The sequence below is a fragment of the Pelodiscus sinensis genome, chromosome 2 (genome assembly GCF_049634645.1).
Source record: "Pelodiscus sinensis isolate JC-2024 chromosome 2, ASM4963464v1, whole genome shotgun sequence".
NCBI classification, from domain to species: Eukaryota; Metazoa; Chordata; order Testudines; family Trionychidae; genus Pelodiscus; species Pelodiscus sinensis.
In genome coordinates, this window is record NC_134712.1 from 43,950,032 (window position 1) to 43,973,426 (window position 23,395).

The 23,395-nt window shown below is 43.2% G+C and overlaps 1 long non-coding RNA gene across 3 annotated transcripts in view; it reads left to right on the forward strand.

Moving 5' to 3' along the window:
• The window catches only part of LOC112544022 (uncharacterized), a 212,651-nt gene that overhangs the window by 182,746 nt on the left and 6,510 nt on the right, over nt 1-23,395 (forward strand). For 2 of the 3 annotated variants that reach the window (XR_012901334.1, XR_012901335.1), the window contains 2 exons: nt 12,659-12,856; nt 20,480-20,617. This is a non-coding gene — a long non-coding RNA (uncharacterized LOC112544022). The remainder of the gene's footprint in view (nt 1-12,658; nt 12,857-20,479; nt 20,618-23,395) is intronic. The other variant, XR_012901336.1, reaches the window with a different exon arrangement.

Genomic DNA, 23,395 nt, shown 5'->3' on the forward strand with positions numbered 1-23,395 from the left:
GTATAGAATCATAGAATACTAGGACTGGAAGGGACCTCGAGAGGTCATTGAGTCCAGTCCCCTGCCCTCATGGCAGGATCAAATACTGTCTAGACCATCCCTGATAGACATTTATCTAACCTATTCTTAAAGATCTTCAGATGGGGATTCCACAACCTCCCTGGGCAATTTATTCCAGTGTTTGACTACTCTGACAGTTAGGAATTTTTTCCTAATGTCCAACCTAAACCTCCCTTGCTGCAGTTTAAGCCCATTGCTTCTTGTTCTATCCCCAGAGGCCAACATGAGCAAGTTTTCTCCCTCCTCCTTATGACACTCTTTTAGATATCTGAAAACTGCTATCATGTCCCCCCTCAATCTTCTCTTTTCTAAACTAAACAAACCCAATTCTTTCAGCCTTCCCTCATAGGTCATGTTCTCTAGACGTTTAATCATTCTTGTTGCTCTTCTCTGGACTCGCTCCAATTTCTCCACATCTTTCTTGAAATGCGGTGCCCAGAACTGAACACAATACTCCAAATGAGGCCTAACCAGCGCAGAGTAGAGTGGAAGAATGACTTCTCGTGTCTTGTTCACAACACACCTGTTAATACATCCCAGAATCATGTTTGCTTTCTTTGCAACAGCATCACACTGCTGATTCATATTCAGCCTGTGGTCCACTATGACTCCTAGATCCCTTTCTGCCGTACTCCTTCCCAGACAGTCGCTTCCTATTCTGTATGTATGAAACTGATTGTTCCTTCCTAAGTGGAGTACTTTGCATTTGTCTTTATTAAACTTCATCCTATTTACCTCAGACCATTTCTCCAATTTGTCCAGTTCATTTTGAATTATGACCCTATCCTCCAGATTAGTCGCAACCCCTCCCAGCTTGGTATCATCTGCAACTTAATAAGCGTACTTTCTATTCCAATATCTAAATCGTTGATGGAGATAATGAGCAGAGCCAGTCCAAAACAGACCCCTGCAGAACCCCACTTGTTATGCCTTTCCAGGAGGACTGTGAACCATTAATAACTACTCTCTGAGTATGGTTATCTAGCCAGTTATGCACCTACCTTACAGTATCCCCATCTAAGTTGTATTTACCTAGTTTATTGATAGGGAACAGCCAGCATGATATTCTTATCACCTTGCCACTTTCCAAGTGTATGTCTACACTACCACCGTAGTTCGAACTAGGGTGGTAATGTAGGCAACCGGAGTTGCAAATGAAGCCCTGAATTTGAATTTCCCGGGCTTAATTTGCATAAAGCTGGGCGCCACCATTTTTAAATGTCCGCTAGTGCGGACTCCGTGCCGTGCGGCTACACATGGCACGGACTAGGTAGTTCGGACTAGGCTTCACGAGGAGAAGCCTAGTCCGAAGCACAGAGTCTGCACTAGCGGACATTTAAAAATGGATTTATGCAAATGAAGCCCGGGAAATTCAAATCCTGGGCTTCATTTGGAACTCTGGTTGCCTACATTACCACCCTAGTTCGAACTACGGTGGTAGTGTAGACATACCCCAAGTGTTTACAGATGATTTCCTTAATTATTTGCTCCATTATCTTCCCTGGCACAGAAGTTAAATTAACTGGTCTGTAGTTTCCTGGGTTGTTCTTATTTCCCTTTTTATAGATGGGCACTATATTTGCCCTTTTCAAGTCCTCTGGAATCTCTCCTGTCTCCCATGATTTACCAAAGATGATAGCTAGAGGCTCAGATACCTCCTCTATCAGCTCCTTGAGTATTCTAGGATGCATTTCATCAGTCCCTGGTGACTTGCAGGCATCTAACTTTTCTAGGTGAATTTTTACTTGTTCTTTTTTTATTTTTACCTTCTAAAACTACCCTCTTCCCACTAGCATTCACTATGTTAGACATTCCTACAGACTTCTCGGTGAAGACTGAAACAAAGAAGTCATTGAGAATCTCTGCCATTTCCAAGTTTCCTGTTACGGTTTCTCCCTCCTCACTGACCAGTGGGCCTACCCTCTCCTTGGTCTTCCTCTTACTTCTAATGTATTTATAAAAAGTCTTCTTGTTTCTGATTATTACCGTAGCAAGTTTGAGCTCATTCTGTGCCTTTGCCTTTCTAATCTTTCCCCTGCGTTTCTGTGCTGTTTGCCTATATTCATCCTTTGTAGTTTGTCCTACTTTCCATTTTTTATATGACTCCTTTTTTAATTTTAGATCATGCAAGATTTCGTTGTAAGCCAATGTGGTCTTTTGCCATATTTTCTATATTTTTGACACATCAGAATAGCTTGCTTTTGGGCCCTTAACAATGTCCCTTTGAAAAACTGCCAACTCTCCTCAGTTGTTTTTCCCCTCAGTCTCGATTCCCATGGGACCTTACCTATCAGCTCTCTGAGCTTACCAAAATCTCCTTCCAGAAATTCATTGTCTCTATTTTGCTGTTCTCCCTTCTACCCTTCCTTAGAATTGTGAACTCTATAATTTCATGACCACTTTCAAATTCTCAACCAGTTCCTCCCTATTTGTTAGGATCAAATCTAAAACAGCTTGCCCCCGGTAGCTTTTTCAACCTTCTGAAATAAAAAGTTGTCTCCAATGTAGTCCAAGAACTTATTGGATAGTCTGTGCCCCACAGTGTTATTTTCCTAACATATATCTGGATAGTTGAAGTCCCCTATCACCACCAAATCTTGGGCTTTAGATGATTTTGTTAGTTTAAAAAAAGCCTCATCCACTTCTACCATCTGGGTAGGTGGCCTGTAGTAGACTCCTAGCATGACATCACCTTTGTTTTTGATCCCTTTTAGCCTAACCCAGAAACTCTCAACACTTCCGTCTCCTATGTCCATCTCCACCTCACTACAAGTCTGTTCATTTTTAATGTATAAGGCAACACCTCCTCCCTTTTTTCTCTGTCTATCCTTCCTGAGCAAGCTGTACCCTTCTATACAAACATTTCAATCATGTGTATTATCCCACTAAGTTTCTGTGATGCCAACAATGTCATAATTGTACTTATTTATTAGCACTTCCAGTTCTTCCTGCTTATTTCCTATACTCCTCGCATTTGTATATAGGAATCTAAGATCCTGATTTGACCTTGCCTTCCAGTTTTGCTCTGACTCTCCTTTCTCTCTATCATTGTAGCCCTCGCTCCCTCCCTTTTCTGACCCATCGCCCAGGTCTCCATGTTCTCCACTTACCTTTGGGCTTTGCTTACCTGTCCCCGTCGAACCAAGTTTAAAGCCCTCCTCACTAGGTTAGCCATTCTGTGTCCAAATAGGGTCTTCCCCCTCCTCGAAAGGTGAACACCATCCCTGCTTAGCAGTCCTTCCTGGAATAGCATCCCATGGTCGAGGAAGCCAAAGCCTTCCTGGCGACACCATCTTCACAGCCATGCATTCACCTCCAGGATGTACCTCTGTCTGCCCAGGTCCCTACCTTCGACAGGAAGGATAGAAGAGAATACATAATGATAGATGATTTATGTTCAACTGGGGTTGAGGAAATGAACTGGAGATTTAGAAGGGTCATTGCTTATTCTGCATTTTGCAATTTGTATAAATGAGAGACAGTATGGCCAATTACAAACTTGTTAGTTTACTGATGAGACATAATTTGGTGGCATCTTGAACTTGGAGGAAATTGGAAAAAATTGGAAAAAAGGAATGAAATATGCTTGGTAACTGGCCAAACATTCAAAGTTAGTTATGTCGATAAATGGAAATCATTGCTAATTGTTCTGTGAACACATGGGATACAATTACAAACCTAAATAGAACAAATTATAATATGAAGATACTGACCATTTTGCAATACTATCAGCACCACCGAATTGTCTATAAAGATGCATACAGGGTCAAGTAAATAAAATAGGTAAAAGAACACAAATATAATATTGGGTCAAGTGTCTGGGTCTTATTCTTATCTGTACAGCAGTGGTGTAAATCCTGAATTATTCTACTGGAATAGGGTTCTACTTAAGTAAATACATCCCACAGTGACCATTGTGGACTTCTGCATAAATCCTTTCATCAAAAAAATGCCATTAAACAAGGGGAAAACTACCAAAGTCAGAATGAATTAACCCGTAACTTATCTCTGACACCAGAATCTATAAACCATAATTTAGATGTGAAGAACAATAATTAGTGTACCCGCTAATGTTTTTATCTGTGTGTGGAATAAATATTGTTATATGCACTGAAGCATGTGTGGCGGTGGGCACTCTGCTAATCAGCAGGGTGGTTTTTGACTCTCTCCTGGGAGGGCACTGAAGTGCTTATCTTAGGATATGTCTACACTGCATTACTCTTTCAAGAGGAATGCAAATGCAGCCGAGAGAAATTGCAAATGAAGCGCGGGTTTGGATTTCCCATGCTTCATTTGCATAATGACATCCAGGTATTTTTTTCAAAATACCCTATTTCGAAATCCCTCCTCCCCACAGTGTAGACAGGGTTATTTTGAAACAAAAACAAAAACAAAAAAAACCCCTTCTTTCAAAATAACACATACTCCTTTAAAAATGAAGCTTAAGGGTTATTTTGAAGGGTGGGGTGAGGATGGGGGGGTCAAAATAACCCAGTCTAGACAGCATTTTTACTTTTGAAATAGGGTATTTAAAAATAAAGCCCAGATAACATTATGCAAATGAAGCACAGGAAATTCAAATCTGTGCTTCATTTGCAATTTTGCTCGGCTGCATTTGCATTCCTCTCTCGAAAGAGGAATGCAGTGTATACATACCCTTACAGGGAACACTGGCAATGATCTATCATCTGTGACCAGAGTCTATATTTTCTTACTCCTATCCATAAAAACAAGCCAACTGCAGAAATCTATCTTCCTTACTTCTGATGCTTGTGGCAGGGCCACCTTCAAAGCTGGAGGCCTAACCAGAAGCCACTACTCTTCTAAGATTTGCATGACAGAGAGGCGCCACCCATTACACCTACTCTTACTAACCCCATAAAATGGTGGCTCTTGGCAGATTTTACTGTGTACATATGCATATCTTGTTGAAACCAAAGCTTGAAAGAAGGCAGCTATATGCCTTGTGGATATATTGGTGATGCAGGCTTTTGAAAAGCATTTTTTCTACAGTAATTGTCTTTGTGCAAACTTAATTACTGTTTAAACTTAAACAACAAATGGTCTGGTTGCACTTTATAGAATAACAAAACATGTAGAGGGTATCATGAGTTTTCGTGGGCACAGCCCGCTTCTTCATGATGACCGGAGTTTTGAGTTTAGGATGTGCAGTCCCAAAATTACTGTTTGTTAATACTGTATTGTATGGGCCAGAAGAAAGGCTCTTACTGCAATGTCTAATAAGCATTTCACTATTATCAATTTTAAGGAAACCCTAGGAACAGTACAGTTTAAACTTATTTCAACTAAGCAAAGTCAATGACCTGGTACCAGGAATCAGTTGGATCCTCCCTTAAAAGAATTTTTGTCAACCTGTCATTTGTCATAATCTGGTACATTTGTAACACACATGCTTAATAGATAGTTCTAAAACCTACAGGGAATGGATAGAAATGAGCTTTCTTTGTCATTGCTGTTAGGCAGATGCATAGTTAGCTTTCGACACTTAGATGTTTTGGGGATTGGGTTTGATAGTTTTGGTAGTTTAATAGCTTTTGGTACTCTCAATGCCTTGTTGCTGGATTCAGATTCCATGAAGGCAGCTGCTTTGCAAAAGGCCACATGCACAATATGGGTTGGAAGAAGCTGAGTCCCAGGAGCAGCCACCTAATTTTCCCTAATTCTGTTTTCCCTAATTCTGTTTTCCCTAATTCTGAAGCATTGTGCAGTAGGTTAATGATATTGTTCAGTAGCCTATGCTGTGTTATGGACAGTTGTCCCCACCACTCCTCTGGACATAATTAGAGAGCTGCAAAATGGAACCACTGCCTGTGTTCATCTGGGAATACAGATATCAGCGCCTTTTATATCAGTATCTGATACTAGGCAGAGTTGCATTCTGGCTCCTGTGCTCCTTTGTCAGTAGTAGATTTTATAATGCAGCATTCCATTAGGTCCAGGCATGGACATTGGTGAACTCTTGCTCACATACCTTGACTATGCTTCTGATGTTGTTGTTTTAGTACAGAGTACCAACAGGTTTCATGAGGCACTCCAGAATATGGAGGAATCAACTATTTGAGCTATATCCTTCCCATAGTGTTGTGTTGCTGCAAGACACCGACACTATGCTGCACGGATTGGACAAAGCTGGAGGCTTTACACATAATGTCAATGTCTTATGCTGGGCATAAAGTAGAAGGACTTCATCTGTAATGCAGATGTTTATGGTCGTTCAGATCTACAGACTACTGAGGTCATTGTCTGCAGGTGATGCCTTATGTTTTTCAGACATGCTACAAGGATGACACAAGACGTTTCAACAAATACCATTCTCTGGGTGCTTTGTAACATCTGGGATAAGATTCCACCAAGGCAGTCCAGAATAAGACCCCATGGGTCATGAAGTCTGTTCTGAGGTTGGGTTCTCATGCCGTCAAGCCTTCATGGTTGTGCAGGAATGGACCACATGGTGAATGATTGCTATAATCAACTCTCTGGCTAAGTGTTAAGAAGAAATGATATTATGAACCCTCCAACAGGGAAGCCCTGGCAGTGTTAACTATAGAAAGTAAAAATTGGGAGAGGAATTTATTTTAATATTATACTTTAAACGTTTAATTTTAGCCAAAGTGCTTTAGTTAAATTGTGTCAACTAGTACGATTCACCAACTTGTTATTTAAATGTGACAATGGGGAAAGCCATTTATATTTTGATAACCTCAGTGCTGTGTTTTCTTGTAATAGAGCTATTAAAACCACATACTTAACTGAGTGGTAGGTTGATTAATTGGTTAACGAACTAGCTGAGGGATTTTAGCAGAGGAGGAGGAAGAAACTGCATGGATTCCATCTGAAAATGTCTACATGCAACTGGATGAAAGCTGTTGCTTTTGGCTCAGCAGACTGTATAGATTTGGTGATAAAAGATTAACATACTCTGGTGAACTCACTGTGTTTTGGGAGGACTGACCTATTCAGAGCTTTTTAAAAATTCTGTTTGTGTATTATTGAAAATAATGTATGTAGCTTATGAAGAAGTCATGTTATGTAGCAAACATTAAACTGTTATTTATGTTTCTTTAGCATAAGATTTTGTTAAGCTGGTACTTACTTCTTAAGTTCATTCCTTTTGTTCTTTTGGACTTGATTGTAGGGAGGTTAGCCCTGCGCAACCCTTGCTGAATATACTCAATGACTGAATTCTGGGTCACCAGGTGATTTTCTTTGGGAATTAGGTTTTAGAAGGGCAATGAAGTAAATGATATCCCACCTACACATTCAAATCCACTTAAAGGGTACATAATTACATCCTATTTCATACCCTCAAATGCGCACATACGACTCATTCTACCCAGTCTTGTTATATCATCCCACCAACTTCATATGTGTGTCGTTCTCCCTCCCTAATACTATCTCTTGGTCTCTTGAGACTCATCCCAGAACTTCCATGTGAATCTAATACAGTAATTTTCAAAATTTTAGATTCTGCAGTTGAATTCACGAGATCTCTCTCAGGGTGCATCTACGCAGCAGTGTTATTTTGGAATAAAGGATGTTATCATATATATAGTAGCCTAATGCCTGTGACTCTGTAACACTGAAATGCTGGCTGTTTCCTCTGGGCGGCACTGTTGCCTGAGTCACGTCCTTCGCCTCCCGCCGTGGCGCTTGGCTGACTTCTGCGCCGCTCAGCCAGGCCACCGCAGGGGTTCTGCATGGACAGCGGAGGGCCTAAACTGCCGCTTGCACTGCTTGTTCCCCCGTAGCGGCCGGGCTGAGTGGCACAGAAGTCAGCCGAGCACCATGGCAGGAGGGGAAGGGGGGCAGTGACAAACATGGCCAGGCCCCGCCCCCCTTCACCTCCCACTGTGGCACTCGGCTGACTTCTGCGCTGCTCAGCCGGGCCACTGCGCGGGAGCCCAAATGGCCGCTTGCTCCCCCGCAGCGGCCCTGCTGAGTGGCGCAGAAGTCAGCCAAGCACCACGGCGGGAGGCGAACGGGGGCGGGGTAGTGACGTGTGGCATGACAGCAGCTCCAGGCCCCGCCCCCGGCCTGTGAACACTGCTCCACCCCCTTCTTCTCCCACAGTGGCACTCAGCTGACTTCTGCCCCACTCAGCCGGGCCACCAATGGGAGCAAGTGACACAAGTGACCATTTGGGCTCCATGCTCCCCATGCAGCACAGGGAGCGCAGAGCCCAAACGGCTGTTTGGGTTCCATGGTCCCCGAGTGATAGGCACGAGGGGGAGGAGAAGAGAAAGAGAGAGACAGAGAGAGGCAGGAGGCAGAGGAGAGCTGAGGGGGGTGGGAAGCAGGAGGAGGAGGAGAGAGACAGAGAGAGAGAGAGAGAGACATGGAGCGAGAGACTGGAGGCTCAGGAGAGAAGACCTATGTGGAGGAGAGACCTGAAAATCCCATCTTATTAAGGGCTAATTGGCTAGTTCCGAAAGAACAATGCAAGCGCATACACAGCAATTCCATTATTTTGAAATAAATTCAAAATAACAGACGGCTTATTCCAACTTCTGTAAACTTCATTCCATGAAGAATAATGCCTTTTCGAAAACAGCTATTTCAGAATAGCAGTAGTGTGGATGCTCCACTACTGCTATTTCAAAATAGCTCCTCACCAGGGCCATTCAAAGTAATTACTCCCAAGTTCCTCGTGTGGCTCTAAATTGAGGTAGCACATCCACAAGAGGGAAGCCTGCCTCAGACTAATTTTGAGGCTTCTCTGTATTTTGAAATAATGGGCTTGTTATTTCAAAATAATAACTGCTGCTTGTGAAGAGGAACACGTTTATTTTGCAATAGTTATTTCAGGAGTTATTATTTTGAAATAACTTACTTCTAAATAACCTGGTAGTGAAAACATAGCCTAAGGAAACTACTTGCTGAGGGCTAGTAAAATTTAAGAGGCTTATTTATAGTCTTTTAAATGATGAATGCCATTAAGGCACAAATTAATAATTTGGAAGCACATATCCTTTAATAGCTTATACAAAGTTGCTGATCAGCTGTGTAATGTGTGTTAATCTTTATCAAAAGGTATTCAACCATGGTGATAATTTTGAGTTAATCTCTCCATTTATTAGTACTAGGGTTTGGCAGGAAGGAGCTAGAAATTTCACTTTGTAATGTAAATCCTGAGGACTTTACCTAGAAGGCTTTACTTCTGCACATTTTTGCCAGCTCAGAGTAGCTGAAACCATGTATGGATTCATACCAAAAACAAATAAAAGAGAATTAGATTATTGACAATAGTCACTGTGGGTATATCTATACTGCATCCCTCTGTCAGCAGAGGGATGTAGATTAGGCAGGTTGACATTGCAAATTAGGCAGGGATTTAAATATCCCACACCTAATTTGAATAAAAATGGCTGCCACATTTTGCTGATTCAGCACTTTGTCGGCATAAAGCAGCAGTCTAGAGGGGGATCTGTCGAGAAAGAAAGCCTTTTTTGACAGATCCCTCATGCCTCCTGCAAGAAGGTTTACAGGATCTGTCAAAAAAGGCTTTCATTCTTGACAGATCCCCCTCTAGATTGCCTCTTTTTGCCGACAAAGTGCAGAGATGGCAAAACACGGTGGCCATTTTTATGCAAATTAGGCATGGATATTTGGGTATGTCTACACTACCCTCCTAGTTCGAACTAGGAGGGTAATGTATGCATACCGCACTTGCTAATGAAGCCCGGGATTTGAATTTCCCGGGCTTCATTAGCATAAGTGGGGAGCCGCCATTTTTAAATCCCCGCTGCTTCGAACCCCGTGCAGCGTGGCTACACGGGGCTCGAACTAGGTAGTTCGGACTAGGGTGCCTATTCCGAACTACCGGTACACCTCATTTCACGAGGAGTAACGGTAGTTTGGAATAGGAACCTAGTCCGAACTACCTAGTTCGAGCCCCGTGTAGCCGCGCTGCACGGGGTTCGAAGCAGCGGGGATTTAAAAATGGCGGCTCCTCGCTTATGCTAATGAAGCCCGGGAAATTCAAATCCCGGGCTTCATTAGCAAGTTCGGTATGCATACATTACCCCGCTAGTTCGAACTAGCGGGGTAGTGTAGACATACCCTTTAAATCCCTGTCTCATTTGCAATGTCGACCTGCCTAATCTGCATCACTCTGTCGGCAGAGGGATGCAGTCTAGACATACCCCGTAGCTGGAATCTGTAAACCATGTCTGTAAGATGTACTAATACTGGAAGTGTTTCCACATTTCAAGTGCCATTCTATGCACACAATGTATGGAACCATTTTTGTCATTATTACTTACATAAGAACATGAATGATGTCAGTATTTCAGAAAGGCCATAAATCACCATCTGAGTGTAAAATTTAGGTAGAAAACAGATTCAAGGTTGGGTTTTGTCATTGCCTCTTGGAGCTGAACAAAAATGGGAAGGGAGTAGGAAAGAATCACCTATCCCCTGCTGTGTGATTTGCATTAGAGGGAGGGTTCAAAATAAGATACTTTAGAAAAGCACTCACCTAAAATCTCTAGAGTTAAATAAACTTATTTTATTTTTTAATCAAAACTAATCCATTGTGTTTAAATGGAACAATTTGGTAACTCCAACTGAAGTAACAAACTGTTCTATGATGACCCCTTAAAGGAATGGCAGCCCTATATATTGACCCCAATAGGAGCAATAAATCTGTAACATCTAAACTACCCAGGAGAGGACTGGACAGAGTAGAATACATATTCTGGGGAAAATTCAGAACTGGGTGCATGTTGGAATCCCTGAAGGTAGTAAGGAAGGCTGACTGCTGGGGTCACTGTTGCTGGACCAGGGCTGACAACTGAGCCTGATTAAAATTGAGAAACGTGTGCATGTGCAAAAGTTCATGAAGCTTAGATAAAAATCAGTTGAAATGATAACAATATTTTAAAACAAATTATCTTTTGTTGTTTACCTTTTTCTTCTTACTCTCCATTTAATCTTTTAGGGTCCATCTATACAGCACCCTAAACGTGAAATAAGATACGCAATTTGCGCTACACAAATTATTTATCTTATTTCTATTGTATTTTGAAATAACACGTTATTTGGACACATCCCTTAACCCTCGTGTAATGCGGATCACAGGGATGCTGAAATAGCGCGCCCATTATTTTGAAAAATATTTCATAATAACAGGTGCGTTTTAAAAGATGTGGGGTATCCCGAAATAAAAGACCTCTGGTATCCCAAAATAGCTCCACTGTCTGGATGTACCCTTAGAGAATATTTGTCATCTATTTTCAGTTTATAACTTATTTCAAGTCAAAGGCATAGTAGACAATAAAATTGAAAACATGGAGATGTTTTGAATCTCTGTGAAACACATTAGCTGATCTTTTCATTAGAGATACTATTCTACATGCATGACCATGGATGGGCATTTACTTTGTGTGTTGAAGAAGCAAAGTGGCACGACAAGCCCTAGTCCACACTAGGAACTTATTTTGACATAACCCATCCAAGGTCAAATTTATAAGCCAAGTGTCCCGACTACCAAACTCATTATTTCAAAATAAAGTGCTGTGGAATTTGAAATCTGTACTGCTTTTCATCAGAAGTAACACTAATTCAAAAATAGTTATTTAAAAATAATGGTAACATGAACTCTCCAATGTCGCTATTTCAAAATAATTTATCCTCAGAGTAATTCAAACTAATTACTCCCCAGTGCTTCCTCGGGCTAAAAGTATGAGGTAGCACATCCACATTAAAAAGAGCCTGCTTCTGACTAATTTTAAGGCTTCTCCATACTGTGGAAACACTAGTTTGATTTTGTTAAATCAGGAATTATTAAATCAAACTGAGTAATTTTGAAATACTTTCCTAGTGTAGACATGGCCTGGGTTAGTTTATTAGTGTGACAGAACTAATCTGTTATTGGGAAGAGGCCTGCTAGTGGGCCTATAAGGGCCACAACTATGGTTTAATAAAAGAGCCAACTCAAGAGCACACATGCTTCACTGGCTCTACATCTGATTAGGAATTTTCTGTTGACATTTTTTCCTTGGGTAAATCTAAATGAAATATTTAATTCAGAATTCTGGTTCTGTGTTTGCCTGAGCTTCTGTGTTGCTTCAGGAGACTGTAGTTTGGGTGCCTTCTGCCTTCCTATGGAGTGGGTTCCTTGACTTGACTACATCTCCCCTTGAACATCGGTCTTCCTTCAATTAGAATTGACACCGTACAAATCATGAAAGATGTAGTTTATTCAATGAGTCTAGACCACAGAGGAGAAAAAAAGCAGAAGGTAGCCATATTGCAATTCCCCTGAAGCAACCTACAGCTCAGAGACGCAGCTTAATGTTGAGCTAATCCAAGCTGTTTTGGTTTGATATAACAATCCAAAATAAAATAATTTGTTTTGTCTAGAAATGAAAAAATTCAAGGTGTTTCAAATTAAAAATCTGAAACTTGCCACTCAAAAAACCAATTTATTTCAACTTTTCATCCCACTTTGGCATATACACTGATGTTGAACGGTTGGACTTATTAATTAATGTCTTGTAGGAATTACAATGGGAGTGGGATAATAATGAACTGAATACTGGAGAAATGATATTTCTATATATCACTTTTCCTGTAGGACAGAGATGCTGGACCAATGTGTATAATTTGGGTGCTGAGAGTCATGGAACCGACCGCAAACTTTGCATAAGATGGAAACCACTTTAAGCTGGGAGCACGGGGAAGAGAGGAGGGAACAGCGGCACCCCCAGCACTGCTAATTCCAGCATCTATGTTATGGGGAGGAGTCTCTTTTGATGCATATTTCACTAGTGATGTGAGTGAACCTGACTGGAAATAACAAGTATGTCTAGTGGGAGTTATATAATGTATTCTCATGCTGTGGAACCAAAGAGAGGAATGTATAGTTTAAAAAAAAAAAAAGTAAAAGCGTCTAAGGACATGTAAATTAAAGCAGCTTCCACCATACTTTAACTTAATGGTTCTTCCAGATGCTGGGCATAAATTACAGCAACACAGACTCCCTTACACAATGGTAAGTGATATAAGTAGGCGCGAGTCTGAGTGTAATGGAATCTACTTAACACTTTTTATATATCGCATCTGATGATTACTGCACTTGAGCTGGGCTCCTCCATCTGCTACTAACTTCTTCCCTTTTTATGTGTGTCTATTTTAATTCACTGCTAGGAAGGGCTTAAGACTATAGTAGTGACCAAATGTACTAAAAGGATATAAATCTACGTTTTTAAAAACTTTTGTCATTTTTTGCACCCAAATGGAACTGTAATTAACTTGTGACTGCAGTTTTGGTCCTACAATTATTTTTAGTCATAAGCAATGGCCTTTGGCTGCCTAACTGCCCAGCATGTGGGAGCAGGCAGCTCTCTGTACATCCAAATGAGACATTAGTTTAGAAATGCAAGCATAATTGACATGACTGGTTAATACAACATCTGCTAGATGCAGTATTAAGTGAAAATGATATTGATTAGGATTGTATCAGTTATAATCCACATAATGTTGAGTTACACACTGGGAACATTAATAGCAAATCAGGAAATTTGTTTAGAAATCACAAATAGCAAGACATACTAATGGAAGAGCCACGGTTGACAGGATGATTAATTCCCTCCTCCCCCCAAGTTGATTCATGGATCAGCTTCTCCATGGCAGAAAGCAGTCCCAATTGCGACGACCAGTATAGAGAAAGTTCTGGCTTGAGAAACTTCTTGGCTCATTTTTATTGCAAGTCAGCTGGTTCATAATAGATTCATTGCAGTTCTATGTGCTCGCTATTAAATGCGCATACCCGAGAGGGACAATTTTGCTAATCTAGACACCAGAGATATGATCAGGCACATTAAGTGCAATCATCCAAATCAAATTTTTGGCTTCATGCCTTCAGATGATGCAATATGTCACTACTGCTACAACTGCTGAGTGAGAACTACAGAATGGAATTCCTCCAGCTTCTCAGCATCTTTTATTATTGTCTTAAAAATCAGTTCTACAGTAACATGTCCCACACACCTGGGAACAGCAGCTCATTAACTCTGGGAAAACATGACTTAATGTACACATTTTGTATGAGGTTCTGAAGAAAAAACATCTGCAGTTATTGTCATTAATGAGATAATGGACCCAGATCTAGTCCTATGCTCCATTGTAATGAATAGTACTAAAAATAGAGCACCTGTGATAATGATGTTTTTTCCTTTGTTTTAAATGACATCTTAAAACAGACGAGTTTTCAGACCGGTCTGAAGTTAAGGCAGGTCAGGTAATTAACCACTAATTATTGTAAATGAAGAAACAGCCAAAGAGTTGCACCTCTCCTTCACTGGGTTTGTTCTAAGAAGGTTATTTCTAGATGCCTTGAACTTGCCATCAACATAGGTTCAGGAAGTAGGAATGTGGGGATGCTATAGTACCCCCAGGTTTTGGGCATCCTCCTGCTGTCCAGGGTCCTGGCCATAGCCCCACTGTTCTCTGGGAGCTCTGCTTCCAGCCCTGGGTCCCACTCTGCTTTCATTCCCATACAAAGGGCCTTGGCTGCTGGCCCCGTGTCCTGCTCAGCTCCTGTCTGTGCACACAGGAGCTTGGCCCTGGGTCCTGCTTGGTTGCCATCCCTATGCACAGGGGCTTGGCTGCTGGCCCTGTGTCTCACTAAGCAGTCATGGCCATGCAAACAGTGTCAGTGACCGGCCTCGGGTCCCACTCGGCTGCTGGCTCTATCGCCTGGACCCACATGCAGAGTCCTGTCTAGCTGCCAGGCTTGAGATCCTCACCACCAGCCCCACATACAGAATCCCAGCTGCCAGACCCAGATCTAAGGGGCTGTGATGAGTGCCAACAGAAGTAATGAGGAGTGCAGCTCAGCACCAGCACTCCAAAAATTGCCACGCTACTGGGCATCAATGCTATCAAACCACCACTGTCCCCAGAGAGTGAAGCCAACAGCACACTACACTGAGGTTAACAGGTCACTTGATTGCACTCTAGCTACACTGGGGGAAAATATTTAATGATGGACTCTTCAATCTAGCAGAGATAGGCATAACATGATCCATTGCTGGAAGTTGGAGCTAAACAGATTCCGACTGGAATAAGATGTAATTAACCATTGGAACAATTTACTAAGGGCTGTGGTGCATTCTCAGATTGAATGCTCTTCTAAAAGCATATCTTCTAAGAATTATTTTGGGGAAAATTCTAGGAAGTTGGAGTAGATGATCATAATGACCTTAGAATCTATGAAAAAGCTAAAGCGCCTGGATTCCAAAGAGTAAAAATCCCACAAATTTGAGAACACTCAGAAAGACCTGGAATGGTTCATTAATGTTTGGATTACCACACATAGTATTCTGCATTAGTTTTCTTAATCACAGCCCGTGATGATAAAAGCAGATAGGCATTTATTTCTAACTAGCTTCGAGAGAATAACTTGTAGCAAATAATTTATTAAACTCCTTTAGCAATTGTTTCAATTCACAAATTGTCCACAAGCCATTTACAATTTGCCCGAATTTCTCATCCAAACTTGCTCATGGAAAAATAAATAAATAAATAAATAAATAAATATTGGTTTATACATTGATCTGGAGTAATTTATTGTAGGAATCTCATTATTAAAATTAAACTGTTTGGATTGGGCTTCTTTGGGCACAGGGTATAATTTCTAAGTTGTTGACCACAACTCTTAGAATTAGATCACTGATGTTTGTGTATATACATTCAAAGTTGTTTTTCAGTTAATAATATCAAAATTTCTTTAAAATTAACTTTTCTAAAATATTTCTGCTAGTCATCTTGTTCCCTAAAGTATTTATGGAAACCAAACAAATAAATTTCATGAACACATTGGAAGCAATTGTTTCAGTGAATATTTGTGGAGAATAGCTATACTTTCATCCATTAAATTTGGCTATTGTCTGAACCTGATGGTGCATCGTTTGTACACATTTGAATTATGGGTTTTTTAATGTTTTTTTTTTTTGGTGAGGCTATTTTCAGGAAAGTCAGAAATCTCCTTCTTTTGGTTCTTTAAAATATGCAAATAAGAGGAAATTTTGTCCACTGAATCATTACATTAGGATATAGTAACATTGCCTTTATTACATGCAATAACAAAGGAAAGAGTTCCTTGTGCAGAAGGACAGTGCTGAAACAGCTCCAGCCTTATTATTCATTTGTAATAAGGTAGTGCCTCGCCATTTCCTCGCCAAGCATGTTATCAGTGTCATCCTATATGGAGCAGACCAGAAAACTCTTACTGTAAAAGGCCAGTAAGTCAAGCTATTTTATTCATCCATCTACTGAAAGCTCAGAGGAAGCAAAACTATGTCCATTTATGTATACGTGTTACATGGTTGCTTGTCCATCTGTACACCAATTAGCTGCTTACTATTTTCATACCTTTTAAATCGTTAAAATGCTATAATAAAATAACCAAGCAGCCAAATTTCCCCTCAGTGACATATAATTTTTTCCCAGAGAGATGTATACACATCAGAGAATTTCAGCTAACAATAATTTTGCCTTTCATTTGGGTTCAGACAGGGCATTACAAAACAAGGGGTTATCATTAACCAGAATTATCAGATGAGGGCAGTGGAATAGATTTTAAAGGTACAATTTTTAAAGAAGACCACAGATTTCAAATGCTTTGGTTTTTAGATGCCTAAGTCAAGACACTTTGGCTACGTCTACACTGGCCCCTTCTTCGGAAGGGGCATGCTAATTTTGAACTTGGGAATAGGGAAATCCGCGGGGGATTTAAATATCCCCTGCGGGATTTAAATAAACATGGCCACCGCTTTTTTTCTGGCTTGGGGAAAAGCCGGAAAAAAGCGTCTAGACTGGCGCGATCCTCCGGAATAAAGCCTACTTCAAAGTAGGAATAAGAGATCCTCTGGAAAAGGGCTTTATTCCGGAGGATCGCGCCAGTCTAGACGCTTTTTTCCGGCTTTTCCCCAAGCCAGAAAAAAAGCGGTGGCCATGTTTATTTAAATCCCGCAGGGGATATTTAAATCCCCCGCGGATTTCCCTATTCCCAAGTTCAAAATTAGCATGCCCCTTCCGAAGAAGGGGCCAGTGTAGACGTAGCCCTTGAGTCTGAATTAGAAAAGTGCTCATCATTCACTTCAATGGGATACAATGGTAGATTAGCCACTGAGCCAACAGGCCTCATATCTAGGTGCCTCAGCCAACTGGAGGGGCCCAGAAAAATGGACCTCTCTGCCTGATACTCCTGCCAGAAAGCAGGGTCAGAGCATGGGGGCTTGCTGCTTTCTGTCCACTCACCACTCCTGTCAGGGAGCAAAGTGAAGGCGCCGGGACCTACCCCACTCCCTTACTGGAGTGCCTGGTGAGCAGAGCGTAGCAAGCCCCCCCATCTCATTCCCACTCTCCAGCCAGAGTGCTGGGTGGGTGCAGTGGGTGTACCCTGACCCTCCTCTCTGGCAGGAGCTGAGGGGCCCACCAAAAGTTAATCCACCCACCTGTGGTGAGATGCATAGAGTTAAGCATAAAAAAAATCACAGGAGACTTTTCAAAATCAGGTCTCACAATGAATCACTAGCAGAACTGGAAAAAGGCACTTTTTCCAGGACAGTCACCTGGGCCTATATGCATAGAAGTTATAGTGAGGCTGCTCCCAGTACATGGAAGAGACAAAGTGGGTGAGATAATATAAGGTGTTTATGTATCTCTCATTAACAGAAGTTGGTTCATAAAAGATTCTGTCACTCGTATCTCTAATGTGATGCTATAAAGATACAGATGTTGGGTAATTTTTATCTTTCTTTCCAGCTGCAAAGCACCATCCAAAATATAATACAATATCTATACAGTATATGGGTAAAAAATGAGTATGGGCATATAAAAGTGCTTAGAAGTTCAAGGGTAAAAAAAAGGTTAATAAAAATAATATAATGTAATATATAAGACGAGGAAGAGAGAAATGCACTACTTCCTGTGGTACTAGAGGAATAAATAGATGAAAAATAATATAGGAAAATATATTTCCAACATCAGGAAATATTTTGTAGTGCTATCATCTGCTTTTGAGGACACTTTTGGAGGCTCAGGATGTTTTGCTAGTTCAGATAAGCATTGCAGTTTTAATGCAGCTTATTTGAACTAAACCCTGGACCTTTCATCTATTTAAAATGTCACTGTACTATTTTTACATACAGTAAATATGTTCCATAGTACTTATCGTTCTTATCCCTTTTTCAACATTCCAAACTGTTTGTGCTTCTGAGTCAGTTTTCTGATTGTACAGAAGGTGAACATGATGGTTTGTTTTACCATTTAAGTCTTCTCTAGGATTGGATTTGCCATCTGTAGATTTGAAACACTAATTCATAACATCTTTAATTTTAAAATGACTGAAGTGTTTTCCATGAAGAAAAAATTCAATTTTTCTTTTAAAAATTGTCTTCGCTTTTTGGGTTGAGCTGTTTTGGGTCAAATCTGATAAAGTAGCCTGAGATCTTTTATCCTCAGAATGTGAGTGAAAAAGACATTCATATTTGTAGAGTCTTATATGGATAGAAATGTGTAACTGCAGATGTGGATAATCATGGATAGACATTGGGATCCACAGATCTGCAAGGTTCTACTCCCAAGAGCCATTGAGGGGAGGGGAATGTAGTCCTGTTGGGACTCAGTCTCAGCACCCGATGAGAACAACTCTTCCTGGCAGTACAATTGGACTACCCTGCTGTCAGCCATGACATCTCCTGTCCAGGGTTGTATAGCTGGTAGTGGGGCAGTGAAGCTGTACTGTCAGGAATTGAAGGCTGCTATCAAATACCCCCTCACTCTTCTCTTCTGTAGACTAATAAGCCCAAATCCCTCAGCCTCTCCTTATAAGTCATGTGCTCCAGCCCCCTTATCATTTTTGTTGCCCTCCGCTGGACTTTTTTCAATGTGTCCTCATCCTTTCTTTAATGGGTTGGGGGAGGTGGGGTACAGAATCAGATACAATACTCCAGGTATGGCCTCACTAGTACTGAATAAAAGGGAATAATCACTTTTCTAGATCTGCTGGCAATGCTCCTACTAATGCACCCCAATATGCTATTAACCTTCTTGCCTACTAGGGCACATTGTTGACTCATATACAACTTCTCATGCACTGTAATCCCCAGCTCTTTTTCTGCTGACCTGTTAATTAGCCAGTCCGTACCCAGCCAGTAACGGTGCTTGGGTCTTCTGTCCCAAGTTCAGGATTCTGCACTTGTCCTTGTTTATTTCTTTTGTTCCTTGTCAGATTTCTTTTGGCCCAATCCTCCAATTTGTCTAGGTCACTATGGATCCCATCCCTACCCTCCAAACATGCCTACTTCTCCCCCTAAATTAGTGTCATCTTCAAACTTTCTGAGGGTATGTCTACACTACGGAGTTTTGTTGGAAAAACAGCTGTTTTTCTGACAAAACTTGAATTACATCCACACTGCAATCGCATTCTTTTGAAAGGAAATCAAAAGAACAAAGGGGTTTTTCTGACAGTGGTACTCCTCTTTCTATGAGGAAGAACGCCTTTTCTGAAAGAGCTCTTTCGGAAAAAGGCGCGTGTGGACGGGGAGAAGGGTTTTCTTTTGAAAGAAGAGGCCTTGAGGAAATAACACAGGCAGAGGCAGATGACTGTTTTGCGGAGCCCCGGGCAGCATAACTCTGCGGGGCCCTCCCCTTTGCCATGGCGCATGCACCGCGACGCCATGCACATGCGCGGTGGCGCCACGGCGCATGCGTGAGGCTTTTTTAAGTGCAGGGCCCGGGACGGCCACCCCGTTCGCCCTGCCCTGTATCCGCCCCTGAACACAGGTGCCCTTGTGGACATGCTATCCAAAGAAATCACAACTCTATAGTTCCTGTCTCCTGGTATCTTTTACAGCTGCAGGCACTCTGGATGAGCCTTGTGGCAGGAAGCCAGCCTTGAAGCAGCACCCTGACCATGTGGCTCTCCCTGCCACAAGCTTGCTCTCTGATGGCACAGCCACAAGCCCCCAGAGACTCTCCAAGCCCTCGAAGAGAGCAGCCCAAGGGGTCCCAGGACCCAGCCAGTGGGACCAAGAGGCAGGTACCCTCCTGGTGTGGAGCAGAGATCCTGTCCCTCCTCGAGCTGTGGGGTGAGGAGGAGACATTGCAGGATCTCCATGCCAAGTGCTGCAACACAGACATCTTTGAGTACATGGCTAAGTCCCTGGTGGAGCATGGACACCCACCCTAGAACTTAGAACAGGTCCAGAGTAAGGTCAAAGAGCTTCTACAGGAATACGTCAGGACCGGAGAGCGCAGCTCATGCTCAGGGGCAGGACCCCACACCTGTCCCTACTATCAGGAGCTTCACCAGTTCCTCAGGGGTGGGGAATCCATTTCCCCACCCTTTGTGGTGGACTCCAGCCTCAAGACCTCTGTCATTGCCCAGCTGGAGTTCACGGAGGGGAGGACCAGGGCCAGCAGGAGGAGAAGGAGGAGACAGACACCATCACCCTGTTCCTGGAGCCAGTGCCTGTGAACCAGAATGTCTCCCAGGCCTCGTCTGATGCTGGGGAGTGATTTTCAGGTGAGTGCTCTCAGTTTGTCACACACACAGGATGGGGGAGGTAGGTGCACAGGGGGCAGGGTGCGAGCATCGCTCGGGCTGCTTGGGCTGGACATCATGCTGCAATCTGTGCATGTGAAACCACGAGCAGCATTAGTATGTGCTACGTGGACTCAAAAGGCAGCCCCTGAACACGGATGGGATCCTGCTGCCAGGCTCAGGGGAGGCCATGCACGTCGAGCCTGGGGGGGGAGGGGATGTTTGTCGACCCCAGGGAGGGCCAGGCTGCTCCCAGCTCCTCTGCTGCCCATGAGGGGATCATACCGTGGCTGGACACTTCCCTTGCCTGCTGTTCTTGGGGGGCAAGCGAGCAGCATGGTTTCCTGGGAACCTCAGGGCCCCTGTGAGGCACATGGCCTTGCTCCCAGGACATCCTCCTCCTGTAGCCCAAGGACTGTTGGTTGCTGCTCACAGAGGAGGGTCTGCACGGATGATTGACAATATCTTCCTCTTTGTGTTCTCCACTGCCGGACCAGTCAGGACTGAAGAGTTAGCCATGCCACCTGAGCCAGCTGCCAGAGCCCAGGGGCCCAAAAGCACACCCACCTGCTGTCACTGCTCCTGCCTACCACCCTCCTGCCCCCCATGCTATGCCCATTCTCCCTTTCCCTTCCCCCCTCTGCTTCCTCCTCAAACAATGCCCATGCCCTTTCCCCATGTGATGCTTATGCCCCTTCCCTCTGCTCCCTGCCATCCCTGATCCCGCTCCAGCCGCCCCCCATTCCCACTCTCCTGTGGTCCCTGATCCACCCAATCCCAGCTCCAATGAGGTCCCTGCATCTGAGGTGACACATCTAGCCACCCCCCCCCATGCCACTCCGAGCCCCCTCCTCCTCCAGGTTATGAGCTCCCCTCCCCATCTTCTTTAATGAAAGATCAATACAGACTTTGTTTTGTTGGAAACCAAATAGGTGTTTTTATTGAGAAGTCAGGGAAGGGGCGAAGGGAGGGGCTGTGATGTGGAAGGGATAGGTCAGCAAGCCAGAGGCCCCTGGTGAGAGTTACTGGGGTCCTTGAGAGAACCTCTCCCTTAGAGCCTCTCGGATGCACCCCCTAGCCTGATGAACCTGGCGGATGGCAGCTGTCCACAGCTTCTCGAAGTGTTGCCCCTTGCAGATGGCATCTGCCCCCCACCCTGGGAGGAAGGCCTCCCCGTTCCTCTCCACAATGTTGTGGAGGTCACAACATATCACGATCACCTCAGGGTTGTTGTGCTCCCCAATGTCGAGGTGGGTCAGCAGGTACCTGAACTACATCTTGAGGTGACCGAAGACGCACTCAGCGTGGATCCTGGTCCAGTTCAGGCGGGCATTAAATTGGTCCCTGCTAGGGTATAGGTGTCCAATATTAGACTTCATGAGCCATGGCATGAGGGGGTAGGCCACGTCACCCATGATGCATAATAGCACCAGCATGTCCCCAACTGCTAGTTCATGGCGGGGGGAGAATGTGCCCACCTCCAGCTTCACATACAGGCTAGAGTTTCAAAAGATGTGGGCATTGTGTGCCCTGCCCAACCACCCGACAAAAATGTCTGTGAACTGTCCACGGTCGACCAGGGCCTTCAGCACCATGGAGAAGTAGCCCTTCCTATTAATATACTGGGCTGCTCAATGCTCAGGTTTATAGATCAGTATGTGGATCCCATCTATGACTCCAGCAGTTTGGGAAACCCAGGAGAGCAAATTCAGCCATAATTGGGTCCAGGTCTCCCAGACAGATGACCCTCTGCAGTAGGATCGAGTAGATGGCCCTCACCACCTGCAGAAGGAGACCATAAAACAGAGAATGAGAAAGGGAGTGTCTGAGCCCTTGGGAGGTTACCTTCCTCATCCAGTAAGGATCCCACACTTTCTCTGACCACCCTCCAATTGCTAACATGCCCGTAAGAACCTTCTTGTTACCCTTCACATTCCTTACTAGCTACAATTTCAATTATGCTTTGGCCTTTCTGATCATACCCCCTGCAATCTCAAGCAATATATTTATACTTCTCCCTAGTCATCTGTCCAAGTTTCCACTTTTCGCAAGCTTCCTTTTTGTGTTTAAGCTCACCAAAGATTTCACCTTAAGCCAACCTAGTTGCCTGCCATATTTGCTTTTCTTACTGCACATTAGGATAGTTTGTTCCTTCACCTTCAATAAGATTCCTTTAAAATACAGCCAACTCTCCTGGAACCCTGGATTCCTTTCCCCATCCTTCCCCGAGGGAATCAAAGGCTGCTTTTTTAAGTCCAGCTTCTGTATTTTCCCGCTCTCCTTTCTTCCTTTGGTCAGGATCCTTAACTTGACCATCTCATGATTACTGCTTTCCAGGATTGCCCGCCACATCTACTTCCCCTACAAATTCTTCCCTGTTTGTGAGTACAATGGCCCCTGGCTGGTTTCTTCAGCACTTGTACCAAGAAGTTGTCCCCAACATTCTCCAATAAATTCCTTGATTGTCTGTGTACTGCTGTATTGGTCTCCCAAAAGTTGTCAGAGTGATTGAAGTCCCCTGTGAGAACTGGGGCCTGTGATGTGGAAGCTTCTGTTAGTTGTCTGAAGAAACCCTCATCTACCTCCTCCACCTGATCTGGTGGTCTATAGCAGACATCCACCATGACATTACACTTGTTGCTCCTGTATCTAAACTTCACCCAAAGACTCTCAAGAGGCTTTTCTCCCATTTTGTACAGAAGCTCTGTGCAACCATGCTGTTCTCTTACATACAGTGCGTCTCCTCCACCTTTTCTCCTC